Raw genomic sequence first — 13,828 nt, 5'->3', positions numbered from 1 at the left:
TAGAGTTCACAATGAAATATATGCACACATATGTCTTTTAAATATCACTAGCCCTCTAAAAGAATCAGTGGTACAATTATTTCTGTAGTTTCAAAGTTCTGGCTAGGTTACAAAAGAGCAGCTGTTGAACAACTTAACATTAAATATTAAACAATAAATGTAGCATTTAAAGCATTAAGTTTAATTGTGTCTGGCTTCATATAACTCAGTCCTTGGTTAATACAAAGTTAGTACATTAGGGTAGAAAAATTAATGAAGTTTCAATTTTGAAATTAAACACAATGTGTTTCTACACATAGAAAGATCCCTGCAATTTTAGCTTTAGGATTTTATCTGTAGCTCACAGCCTATTAAAGCTATTTCCGTGTGCCTTTTTCTCTTTTGTGTCTACGTCACCGATTTAAGGTTCTTATTTATTTATTTAATTTTAAGAAGAAAGAAGAGGTTCCGTAGAAAACATTAACCGTGTCTGCTAACCACAAGTAGGACTCGAGAAGGACTAATGAGCAGGGGTAGCTGCAAGAGGGCAGCGTGGTAGCTCAGGAAGATAAGGGGGGAAAAAGATAATTCAGCACTCCTCTGTAATCTTATTCCACCCAAGAAATTTGGGAGAATGCGAAAAAGCAGCAGCCCAGCATTTCTGAAGGGGCGTGGTTTCTCTCCAGGGACTGTCCAATCGAATTCCTTCAGAGGGAGCTATCCGGAGAAGATTGATGAGGGTTGCTAGGAAACAGGAGCGTCTCCCTCCCTCCTGACCCAGAGATTGTTCTGCACAAGCCCTCTCCAGGGACTTGCAATGTGCAGTTGTGGCGCGTGTAGGGCAGAGCTGCGCACCGGCCTCCTTGGCTAGCTCGCTCCTTCCCGGCTCCCGCTCTCCGTGTCTCCTCCACATGCGGTCACCCGGTTGCACCGGGACCACAGGAGAGTTCTTCCAAGGACTACTAGTCCCCGCTCACCCGAAAGCCTAGAGCTCTAGCAAAGCTTCAAAGTTGGAGCCACCTCCCTCCCTACAGACCCACGCCCCTTCACCCCACTCCTCCGAAATTCACCGACCTTTGCATGCACTGCCTTAGGATTTCAAACAGAGTGAGGCAAAGCGGCCAGCAAACCCGCCCTGGCTTTTCGTGTAATAATCCTCTTATCTAGGTACCCTGGCTCACTGAAGACTCTGCGGATACACCCCTATAAAAGGAGGGAGGGAGGGGGAGGGGAAGAGGGAAAAGGAAAACGAGAGAGGGAGAAAAGGAGAAAGAACGAGGAGAGGATGCCAGACGGTCCGTGCCTCTGCTGAAAGTCCCAATTAGCTGCGATGGTTTCAGCCTGGTCAAGGTGAAGGAAAGTTGCTTCCCCGCCTAGGAAGTGGGTTTGCCTGTATAGAGAAGGAGGAGGGGGACTCCACTGGGAAGTGCTCCCCTCCCCTCCGCGGAAGACCACTGGGTCCCCCCTTTCCCCAACCTCCTCCCTCTCTTCTCTTCCACTCCTCCCTTTTCCCACTCCCAACTGACTCGGAGGCCTGGATGCTCTGCCGCCGGGCAGTGGTCCAGCGTGCAGCCAGGAGGGGGCGGGGGCAGGGGGCACTGTGACAGGAAGCTGGGCGCACAAGTTGGCCATTTCGGGGGCAAAATAACTTCTCCCTTGGATCTGGAAAGGACAAAGCCAGCGAGCTACCTCTTTTGTGTCGGATGAGGAGGACCAACCATGAGCCAGAGCCCCGGTGCAGGCTCACTGCCGCTGCTGCCACCACGGTCAGCTCCAGTTCCTGCCAGGAGTTGGTGCGAGGTAAGGGGCCCAGAGGAGGACGTGTCCCTCTGGGGGGAGCCCAGCTAGGGCGCGGAAGCTCGGGTGCCGCGTGGGGCAGGCGCAGCGGGGAAAGTTGAGGCGGAGCGCGGACCGGTCCCTACAGTCCTGCCGGGGTTGGGAAGGACGGGAGGCAGAGGCGATGTGGATGTGCACGAGTGAGAGTTTGTGTGTGTGTGCGCGCACGTCTGTGTCTCTGGGAGGAGGTAGATTTTAGGGCACACATCTGCGGCCAGGGTGAGAGATGTGGATGGACTAATTGGTGCTCACAGACCCCAAGAGAGACCAATCTCATCAGCCGACCACCTCCAGCTCTGCTCTGGACTCAGGGTTCGATTCTATTTGGGGGCTCCTAAGGCTTTGTGCACAGGAAACCGTGCGATGCCTGGCTGACACACTGGCGGTTCCATGTGGGTGTGGAGGTTGCCGGGAGAGGTGGGCAGCGGGCAGCGGACCTGGTCCGTGCAGCCCGGATAAGCTCGGTAGCCAGAGGCGGCCAGAGGTGCTCCCTCCCGCAAGTATGCTTGGAAAGGAACCTAAACTCCCTGCCCTTTGCTCCTTTGGCTTGAGCGAAAAATTGAAAAGCCAGACTGGGAGCATATCTTTTCATCGGTCCTGTTCCATTCTCTTATCTGACAGTGAGATAACTCAGAGAGGGCGGGAGATTTGCGATCCAAAAATAGACTAGGTAACATATCCAATAAACTTGTTTCTTAAGGATTCCATTTAAATTTCATTCTAATTCTTCCTTGGGTTAACAGACTTAGAAGATTCTCTAAGGTGTAACACTTATGGATAAATATATTAAGGGGGCGTGCCCCTGCTTTTCAAGTATTTTGCAGATTATAAATTTTGAAAACAAATTCAACTGTACATTTCTAAGGATCTGTGGTTAAGTAGTCAAATAATTTGCTTATAAAATTTCGACTGTTATTTAAATAGTAATAGGTAAGTTTGGGGTCTATATAGAGATAGTTACATATTGGAATATTCACAGCTGAGGTTAATGTGAGTTGAGGTCAGTGTGAGTTAAGGACCTCAACAATACTTCGTTACTTTGAGTTTCTTTGCTTGAATTTCTTTGTGTTCATGGCTCTTAGAACTGTTCAGTAGAGCTATATTATGTTTCTTCAGGGGAAAAAATAACCCTCTATTTGAAGAGAGACAGTATTCCTTTACCTAAGTCTAAGTCTGCTTCAGTTTTTCTCTTCCATATTTTAATGCTGATACTTGAACTCTAATTGTTTGCATACGTATATTTAATATAGGTGCTACTAAAAACATCTAGATTGTCATTATGCTAAACTCATATGGATTACAGTTCCTACCAAAGATGTTTAAGATACTCTATTAGTTATGGTTCTATGAATATATATTGCTACATCTTTTTTTTCTAAAAATAGCCCAATAGAATTTGAATACATTTGGAAACTATTGTAGACCAGAAAATATTGTAATATTTTCCTTTCATAATGTCAGTGTCTTATATTTACAAAGATTTGCCACACCTGTAGATTTTACCTGGCCATCCTTTTGGTTTTTCATCACCCAGAAGAAGTATCAGATATTTTGAATAAATATTACCTAAGGTTATCTTGATTTATGTTCAGAGTAACACAGGTGCTTATGATGGAAAATGAGGAGAGGAAGTCTTGAAACTTACACTTTCAAAATTAAACAATGAAAATATCAGAATACCTACATTCACTGGACTAAAAAGAATATGGTAACAATACCTACAATACCTTTTAGTATTGGTAACTCTCCTCTCCCCACCAAATAAACAAAAAAATCTAGGTATGAAACTCTAGTTCTATGAGTTAAACTGATACCAATGAAATGTGAAACCTAAATCATAGAAATTCGACAGCACAAATAGGTTAAACTTTGGGGCTTGGAGGAAAGGGGCACTTTCTATTTATTTAAATTGAATGCTATTTTTTTACACTTTGGAAATATATAACCAGTAGGTTGCAAAAAATGTGTGGAAAACTACATGAACAGATAATATTAGAAATAATAAAAATATGTTCTAAGACTCACTCATTTGTGTATGATGGACTTTTTAAAAAGTTGTGTTGTACATATTAAAAGAAGTGAGTGTAAATCAAATTCTTTATCCCACAGTTACCAAATATCAAAATGATGAGCTCAACTCTGATCTTATGTTGCTGCAATTAAAATTAGTAAAGTTGAACAAATACAAATATAGCATAAAATTGATTGATCTTCACTTTTACTTAAATTGAAAGTAATATTTGTCAAAAAGTTTGGGATAATTGTCAAAAGGTCACCTGTTTCACTTCTCTAATTCATGACAGGTGATCAGCTGCAACAACACAAAATTGAAGATGGTCTTATTTTGAAAGACCCACAGCAATAATATTAGACAACTTCCCTGGGTACATTTTCCTCTTTCTTATTTCATGTTAAACTGGTTTTTTTTCTCCAAATTAAACCATCTTCTCTTTCTTGTCCATTCCTCTAATAGTGGTCAGTCACAAAATGAAGCATCATCTTCTTCCAGGGTCCTAGCAACCTCCTGCCAAAATTTAGCCTAATGGCTTGGGGATAAAATGTTTCAAGTTGTTTTCCTGAACTAAACCTCATCTCAAGATTCTATTAAACAGTATGAATGAAAATTAATCACTATTGAAAACTAGAATTTTTCATGTACATTGGAGGATGTGGCCAGAGTGAGACTTATTTTCTCTAGAAATAACTCCCAAATAAAGAGTAGGTGTTTACTTATAGTTGTCTCATTTTGCTATTTTAAACTGAGTTTGTTGTGCATTCTTGCCTCTTTTGAGACTGTACTAAATGCATCCAATTCTACATTAGCTAAATTTGTTGAAATTGCTCCCAAGAAGTAGCAAAAAATGATAGAAGATTATCTACAAAATCTGAACACATAAAATGAGTACAATCACAGCAGTTACTGAGATGGTAGAAACTATGAAGTCATCCCCCTCCTCCCACTTCTAATGTGGGCTCGGTCCCCATAGCCTATTATATTTCGGAGTACTTCAGTCCAGTCATTTTAGTTCATGTAACGACTTCTTCCAGAGCCTTTGAAAGACTATTTCACAATCTAATGGTTTTCCTTATTAAGAACTTTGTTGTGATATTTAGCCTGATTTTCCCCCAATTCTATTTTATCTTGTTAATTACTTTCTATTGTAACCACTCTGGACTAGACTATCCTCTTGTCTGACTTAGAGTCTTCATCCAACTCTTATACAGGAATCATAAAATATAAAATCATTATACAGTTACAGGAGAGAACACGAAGTTGAAAATTCTATATCCAGACATCTTTGCTAAATGTTTAAGACATATCTTTTAGGCCATTTATATATATGTATGTATGACTATATGTTTCTAATAATTTATTTTATTAATGTAAGAGGATTAAATTGCCTTCTCTGACATGAATGACCTAGTGAATATTGAGATGATCCCTTTTAAGTAATGTTCTATGTGCATGCACATTTATGAGACATTTTCATTGCAAATTTGTTGTCAGCAGAATCCTGTCAACACCCACACTACAAGGGAATTCTGTAACATGCTGGTCTGATGATCAACAGAGCCCCAGAAGCTGTTGTCATGTAAATTCCACTATTGAAATGAAAGTGATTTCCATAATTAATAGAATGTGCCAGGAATGTAATAGTGTATATAGTTTAGATGTGTATGTTAACACACTATAATAATTCTGTTAGAATTGGCAATAGCCCCATCTTACTGAAACAATCTGAAAAACCCAGTAGAATTAACGCCAAATTAGTCATGGTGCTGTATTATGAAAAGTAAGCTTAAATCATGCATATATCAATGTGGAATGTATTTAGATATATATGGAGGTACCATATGTGAAGATGACTTTAAAAAATAGAAAAGCCTGAAATAGTCACCAGAAAAAAAACAAGTTTTTAGTTTGTTCACTTAAAATCTGTCTCCAAAATATCCGTGGGTAGGCTTCTTTAAGATTCTTAAGCAAATATCTTGGTAGACTCACCATCCCACTCAATTGTTTCTCCAAGTCTCAGGCATTGAAGTACAAGTTCTGCTAGACAGGGGAGAAGTAAATGATATAAATCAGGAAATAAGTTCCTTGGTTACACTTGGCAAGTCTACAAAATATAAGACTAAAAGTAAGGTGAATCAGCAGCTAAAAACACAATTTAGTTCTGTCTTATTTACTGCTTGTTGAGCATTAGATGGTACATAGAGATATTCATGTGGATTAGGTTAAGGAAACAATAAGGAGATGTCATTCCAAAAGTGAATGTACTTTTCAAAGAATAAAATTAGACTGCATGAAATAAATAATTTTTAAACCAGTATTCTGCCTGCTGAAGCCCCAAAGTGTTTTTTATAGTACCATTCATCACATAGTGGTGAGTACCCTCAAAATGATTTTCCTTAGAAACAAAGGGGAAATCAATTTTTTTGGTTCAGAAAAAGTAGGCCATTAATATACTTGTGACTTCTGCCTGGAACAGAGAGGCATCCTAAGAAGTCTGTGTCTACATAAAATAAAGATTTCCTCATCAAATAAGCAATCTTTTCATGGAACAGGAAATTATACACTGTACTTCAAGGAGAGAAATAAACTTGGAAAACATTCAGATATAATTTATACAAGCATAGACTAAAACACTATGTTTGAAAACCATATATAGAAAAGGTATCTCCACAGAAAGCCCAAGGTAGCTCTGATTCTAAGTTCCTTATCAAAAGTTGCTTCAGTACCATTGCCTGTGCACACACTACACACGCACGAGTGTTTGAGTAAATTCAGTTGGAAGAGTATAGATGTCCACCAAACAGATAGAAATTTTTAAAACCATGATACTGGAGACATAGTTTGAAAAAACTTTATAACCTGTATATATAGCATGGGAGTATTAAAAGTATAAAATTGAGGAGATTCCCCTAAGAAAGAATCTAACATCAGAAAGAAAAAATAGCTAGTAGGGAAACAATGAGTCAATAAATATTTATTAAGCACCTATTATGACCAAAGCAAGATACAGGGCATGTAGTGGGGACACAAAAAATGTTAAAACACACACAAAGTTTCACAAACAGGTGCAAAGCCAAAGGTGCTGCAAAAATCAAACTTGAAACTTTAGAGTGGAGAACATATTACCAGAATTATCAACTGAATAAAAAAAATCTGTTCCTTCACTAACAGATTTATTCATATTTAAGATTTTAAATGTTTTTTTTTATATTCTGATGTCTTGTAGAGACACTGTGCTGGCTGCTTTGACAAAACCAATGATACATCATAATGATAGAAGATAATTATTAACCAATTGCCCTGTGCTGAGAACTCTGCTATAATATTACATGGATTATCTGACCTGACCTCATATCACAAGAGTCTTATGAGATAGGCACTATGATTCCCATTTTACAGAAGAGGAAATGGAGGCCCAGCAAGATAAAGTAACTTGCCCAAGTTCAGGCAGTTCACAGGGCAATAACTGGAATTCAAAACTTACTTTCTTACACTAAGGCCTATTCTATTTACTACTGTGCAATGTTACCTCCCAGTTTATATACATATATATTTTCCAGGCTTTATTTCATTCCACAAATATTTTCTGAGCTCCAGGTAGAGGGACACACTTGAGTAAAAAAGAAAAATAACGAATGAAAGCAAATCCAGAACAGAGTTCCACAGGCTGGGTCTTCCTCCACCCCAGGCAAACACATTACCTTCTGAGAGGCAAAGAAATACAAATGGAAGAAATAAACTAAGACATTATTTATATAATTAACTAGTACTAAGGGAAGGAACCTGAGAAATAGAAAAAACTGTGAAGATCATGGATTTATTAACAAGAAGAGAAAGAAACACCAGGTCTAAAAATGTGAGAGATACACATTTCTTGGAGGCTGATTTTAATGAACATCACAATCTGTAAAACTAAATACAGTGACAAGAATATAGTCTCACAAACAGCCAGCATGAAGGTGAATAGAATTTCTGCTTGTTAAGGCTAAAATACTAATGTTTCTCTTCTCTTATAACCTAACTACTTCCCACCAAGAAAACAAGTTGGTAAAAATGTTTTGTAGACTAGTAAAATTTTCAAAATGTCTTTGCCCCACTGAAATAGTAATTGTTCATCTTTATTTTATAAAGTTCTCAGCATTTTACATCTTGGGGCATTTATCCACAAAATATACACAGCATGAAACTGGAGGGGCTTAGGGGTTGTAAATTTTAAGCACATTTATAATAAGAGAAGCAAAGTGACCCACTGGTGACTCCAAAGACCCGTTCCATAGTGCTGCTTTGGGACAACCCCTAACTTATTATTCTCTGACCTGTGGGCTTTCCCACAAACAGGAAACTTGCTGTCTTGATTTCATGAGTTTATATTTCTTTTTACACAACAAAAGAGTTGAAACATGAGTCTTTATTTGAGGGTCTTTCTCTGATTTGTGCTAGAGTACTTATTGGACATAAAAAATTAATAGATATTACAGATCTGTTCCTCCATCTGGTGGAAGCTGTTTCTTTTAATTGTTAATAATACATAGCAGATAGATTATTAATAATATTTTGTATTTTGCTTAACAGTTTCAATGTACCATGTGTTGGTGAATACAACATAATGAAAACTGCTTTCACAAAATATGTCAAAATACATGCCAATTTGACAGAAGACACTACAAGGTCAGAAACAGTTGGAATCTGTATCTGCCTCAAGGAGAAAATGAGATCTGGAGAATATAATTAACTGTTTCTGTTTTGAAACATCTTATTTTCCTGAAAAAGCAGAGACCCTCTACATGCTGATGCATTAATCCCAATGATTTCTGTGGAGTCCAGATATACTGATGACCGGATCATATCTAACTTTGAAGAAGAGCCAAGACATGGAACTTAGATTTCTAACACATCTCTTACATAGATTTTGTTCAAGGCTGGCCTTTAGTAAAAATGTTTTGAAGGATGCCTAAGCCCCACTTTCCCCAGAACCCCCAAAATATCTCCCAGTACCTTCCTTAGTTCATTACATTTTCCAAATTTTAAACTAAATTATAAATATTTAATCCAAGAATTACTAAAGAATATATATGTCTAAATCTTTATAGAGAGCTAACTCTCCAACACATTCTGAATGTAGAGGTTCATTTATCAGAAAAGCTAACTTTACCTGGTTTGGTGAGAAGTGGGCAGAATGAACAATTAATTTATGAATTTTCACCTACTTCACAATTTTGTCTAAAACAAACTTTTTCTTGGGTATGATTTCCTGAATGCTTATATTTCAGTAATTTAAGAGAAAATATTGAACAAATGAAGCACTAGTAGGAAGAAGATTGAGGTATTATAGAGTGCCCACTCTCTCTACATTTTTTCTTCTAAGATCCTAAATTTGTGTTTGTTGCTATGTGATGTAACAACACAGGAAAGAAGCTGGTAGCTTTAGATATTTCCCTCATATGGAAACAAGGAAAAGTAAGAAAGTGGAAGGACAAAGTCAGAACAGTTCTCCTCTCCCTTTCCATCCCACCCTCCCACCTACTGGATAAAAACAATCATCTGCTTTCTTGTACTATAAATAGTGTTTGTGAAATTATTGCCCATAAGAGCCTGCACTCAGAATCACTTTGAAGTTTACTTAAAATGAAAAATACTGGGACACATGCATTTCAGACTAATTGAAACAAATGCTATCTACATTGGGTTTAGGAATCCACATATTAAACAAACTTCAGATTATTCTTGTGGTTTGAGAACATTGCTATAGTCTGCATAGGCTGCTATAACTAAATACCATGGATTGAATGGATTAAACAACAAACATTTGTATCAACTAGTTGTGGAGACTGCCAAGTCCAATATCAAGGTGCCAGCAGATTGGGTTCCTGATGAGGGTGCTATTCCCAGGCCACCTTTTTGCTTTGTCCTTATGTGAGAGGGAGAAAGCAAGCAAGCTCTAGTCTCCTTCTGTTAAGGACACTAAGCCCATCGTTTGGGCTTCACTCTAATGACCTCATCTAAACCTAATTATCTTTCAAAGGCCCTCTTACTAAACACCATCACATTTTGGGGGTTAGGGCTTCAGCACATTAATTTTTTTAGGAACAAAAATATTCAGTCCATGACAATTACACATAGAATGATGGTCACACAGACAATATACAGTGAATTGCTTGTACCAAATAATTCCCCACATCAAGTCCATTCTAATTGAATTAACCAGTTGTCTAAAATAAATTCTACAAGCCTCAGTACAAATTCATTAGTTAATTAAGCTCAACTGGTAAAGCACAGTTTCTATGAGTGGAATGAATAGATTAAATTTCCAGAAATCTCATATTGTCGTTGAAAAGGAATTTTTCTTCTATTGCTTATAATAAATTCCCAAAAGATATAAAAGCACATGCAATACATATCTTTTGGATATTCTTATTAGGAAACTTTCTCATTTTTTTCTTTTATCCTCTATTTTATTATTGTGCTATTGCTGTATTAGAAAGAGAAGTTAAGGGTGTTTGAAGAGTATCCTTAATGAAAAGATCATTTCTATTTCTAAGAATAGAAACTCCTCTCAATTTGGGTAACTGCACACTTAAAACTCAAATTGTCTTTATAGCTCTGTCCTTGTGAGCGAGGGGATGTGGGAAGACATTGTTTTGTCACAATTCTCCCTTCTGCCCTCCAGATCTGCAGAGTGGGGAAGGGGGAGCAAACCTCATTTGGCAACTCACACTTTCTTCCCTCTGCTTCTACTTCGTTTGAGTGAATGGTTGCTAGCTAAAGCTGGAAACTCTCACAAACACTGCCAAAGATAGTTTTCTAAGCAGTGTTCAGAGCCACATGGGAAAAATGCTGAAGAGGAAATGAGGGGCTGGCAGCAGGGCCTCATGGGTTCAGACTGGGCCACCAGCCTTCCCTCCTGGGGGGTCTCTGCTACCTCATTGGGTTCATGTGAATTCGATGTACTAACTGACTCCATGAAGGGAAAAGCAATAAAAAAAATCACACGCCCACCCTCTCAAACATTTAAAAAGTCTGAATTTCAAGCTCAGGTGTCTCAGACACAAAAATGTTAAATGGTTGAAATTACACTGTATCTCCAGCAGAGCCTGGCTTCTTGACCTACCCACCTACCCGATGATAGCACTTTCACTGGATTCTCCTGCTGACACAGCAGGCTCCATAGATCTAAACCCTAAAACCCATCACCTCCCCAAACCAACACCTTCATTCTTACTTCTGGATCCTAGGAGGGCGATCTTATTTCCCCAGAAAATAGTTCAAAATCTTGGAATTGCCTGCGACATTTCACTTCCATTTGGTCCTCTATTGATTTCTTCTTCATAACTTCAATATTATGGTAAATTCTTTTCTCTCCTACCCCTGCCAAAACCTCAGCCCAGGTTATTTTCACTCTTCTCTCATTTCTAACAGTTTAATCTCCTCCAGTCTCTCCTTCATTCAATTACTTATTTACCAGATATTTAATGAGTGCCTATCTGTCTAGTCACTGTTCTAGAGATATCATAGCAATGAGCAACAAAAATTTAGAAGAATTTTTATTCTCACTTAGCTTACACTAACTAGTGAGGGACAGACTGTAAACAAGAGAACTAAGATGCTATAAAAAAATATAATGATGTAGTGCAAAAACCCTGGGAGAAGCTGGAAAAGGCAGTATCAAGTACCAGATTAATCTTGATGAATAACTGACTTTTTTACCCCAGAGTCTATAATAATGCAAATAACAATATACAACACATATTTAATGAATGAAAAAACCTGAAATATTAATGTTAATTTCTCCCCTATGTCACACTTTAAAAATAAGAATTATTATTACATTCCTAATTTTAATTTATAAATGGTACCATTTTTCTGAAGGCATTTTGGGTCTCAAACAGAATAAATCCATATAAAAATTTTAAAAATTGGCATTAAAAAGTGACATCAATTTGATGAAATAAATCCTTAATGAGTATCTGCTACTTTCAAGGCACTGGGCAAGGTACTGAGGAGGACAGAGAGAAAAATAAGACACTGTTCCCACCCTAAGAACGTGTCTTATAGGAGAGGTGAGATATGTGCATACATAACTACAATAACAGGAAAATTCAGGAGCTCAGCTGTGAGACCCTCAAGTGGAAAATAATATTTCTGTATGGCATAACTGTAGCAGGTATCATGAAAATTTTACTTCTGACCTGGACCCTGAAAAAAAGTGTTAAGATTTCAGGAAGTGAAGAATGCCATCCTAGATCTATGCAAAGGTAGAGAGAGAGTGTGTGTGAAATTTATCTGGGGAGTAGCATGTAATCTGGCTTAGTTTAATCATAGGTTTTATGCGGGTCAGGGCCGGGCAGAAGAGCAGATGGAATAATGCTAACATTTCTCCTGTAGGCAGAGGGAAACCTCTGAAGGCATTTGAGCAGGGGAATCTGAAAGCACAATGTGAAGATAAATAGGAGGAAACAAAGGTTTGGGAGGCAGGGACATGAGTTGGCAGGTTATGGCAACAGTCCAGGTGAGAGGTAATGATGGCCTAAACTAGGGCAGTGGCAGTGGGAATAGAAAGCATGGAATGAATCTAACAGACATAAAGATGAATAGTGCCTAGTGGTAGGAATTAGCTGCTGGGTAAAAAACACCAGCCAAAACAATTAAGCTAATCATTTTCCTTCTTCTACAATAAAAAAGAGCATGCTGTACCAAATCCCTTGTTTAATAAAGGAAAAAGGGAGAGTTTTTTAAAAAGACTATTTTTCAGGAATTTGGGTCATGGGAAAATGTACCAGTAAAAATATTAATACTAACTCTTTTAAAACAAGACATAAATAAATGAAATCAGTATATTCTATGTGTTTGCGATTTGATTGCATTTTCCATAGTCAACAGGTTAAGCCAACGTTGTCTCTCTCCTGAGCTCTCTCTCCAGCAAGAGCCACCTGCTGGCCTTGTTGACCTTTGTCTTACCCTATAAGTTCACTCACCTGGCTATAGCCAAAATTGGCATTAAAAAATACAAATCTAAGCATGTTAACCTCTGCTTAAAACTCCCCAAAGATTTTCCATTGCTCTTGGGATAATTGAAAGATGTTATGTGTCCAGCTTGAGGCCCATCCCTTTCCCCTCACACTTCTTGTTCCATTCAAACCAAACAGCTTGCACGCCTTGCCCTCTCATTCCCCAGGTCTTCTATAGGCTGTGCAGCTTCCCACTCCAACACCTTCTTCAGGGCTCAGTTTAAATTCTATATCACCTCTGACTTCCTAGAGTAGGTTAATTCCTGCTGCTATGTACTCTCTAACCTCTCTGTACTTCCCTTCATCATACTTTATTATAATTGTCTATCTCCCCACTGTAGTCTATAAGAGCTAAAAAGACAGAGACCATGCTATGCCTGCATCTCTATTGCTCAGCAAAGCAAGTACTGCACAATAAAAGATCAATAAATATTTATTGAACAAATGGAGTAGTGGTTAATTAAGTCATTCTGGAGCTCATCTTTCCTCATCTTTAAAATTGGGGTATTGATTTTTAAGATCCCTTTTAGCCACATAATTTCTATAAGTAAACTTTGTCAATAAAAAAGAATTCAGCATCCCAAGTCAGACTCAGTACTCTGTTATACCCCCAAAATGAATAAATAATTGGGCCCCACTTATAAATTTAAATGTTCATTGCTGTTTAAATAACAGAGTCATCAATAAAATGGTAGAAATGTGTTTCCTTATTCCTCAATCTGTCCTCGTTCTGCAAACATTTCACCAGTTTACTTCACCTTAAGCAGTAAGATATAAGTAACAGGAAATAGAGAAAACTATGAAAACTGAGAGTTGAGTAAACATCCCAAGAAAGAGAGCTTCGAGGGAGATTTCTTCCTTTCTGAATTCTCATAAATAAAAGCACATTTCAGACATTTTCATAGGAGAGGATTCATAAATTTTATTTGTTAACACTAATTCCCACCCATGCCAATACATTGCATCTCAAGGTGTTCCATTTAATGCAAACTTT

At 38.1% G+C, this 13,828-nt stretch overlaps 1 protein-coding gene across 1 annotated transcript in view; it reads left to right on the top strand.

Annotated features, from left to right (window-relative positions):
• The first annotated feature begins 817 nt into the window (after positions 1–817).
• GRM3 (glutamate metabotropic receptor 3) overlaps positions 818–13,828 on the top strand; it is a 219,878-nt gene continuing 206,867 nt past the window's right edge. Inside the window, exon 1 of the mRNA XM_012779525.3 lies at positions 818–1,779. The gene's annotated coding sequence lies outside the window, so the exon portion shown is untranslated. The remainder of the gene's footprint in view (positions 1,780–13,828) is intronic.

This window comes from Microcebus murinus, chromosome 9, assembly GCF_040939455.1.
Source record: "Microcebus murinus isolate Inina chromosome 9, M.murinus_Inina_mat1.0, whole genome shotgun sequence".
Classification (NCBI taxonomy): Eukaryota; Metazoa; Chordata; class Mammalia; order Primates; family Cheirogaleidae; genus Microcebus; species Microcebus murinus.
The sequence above is the reverse complement of the archived record's forward strand: the minus strand, read 5'-3'. Positions and strand labels throughout refer to the sequence as shown.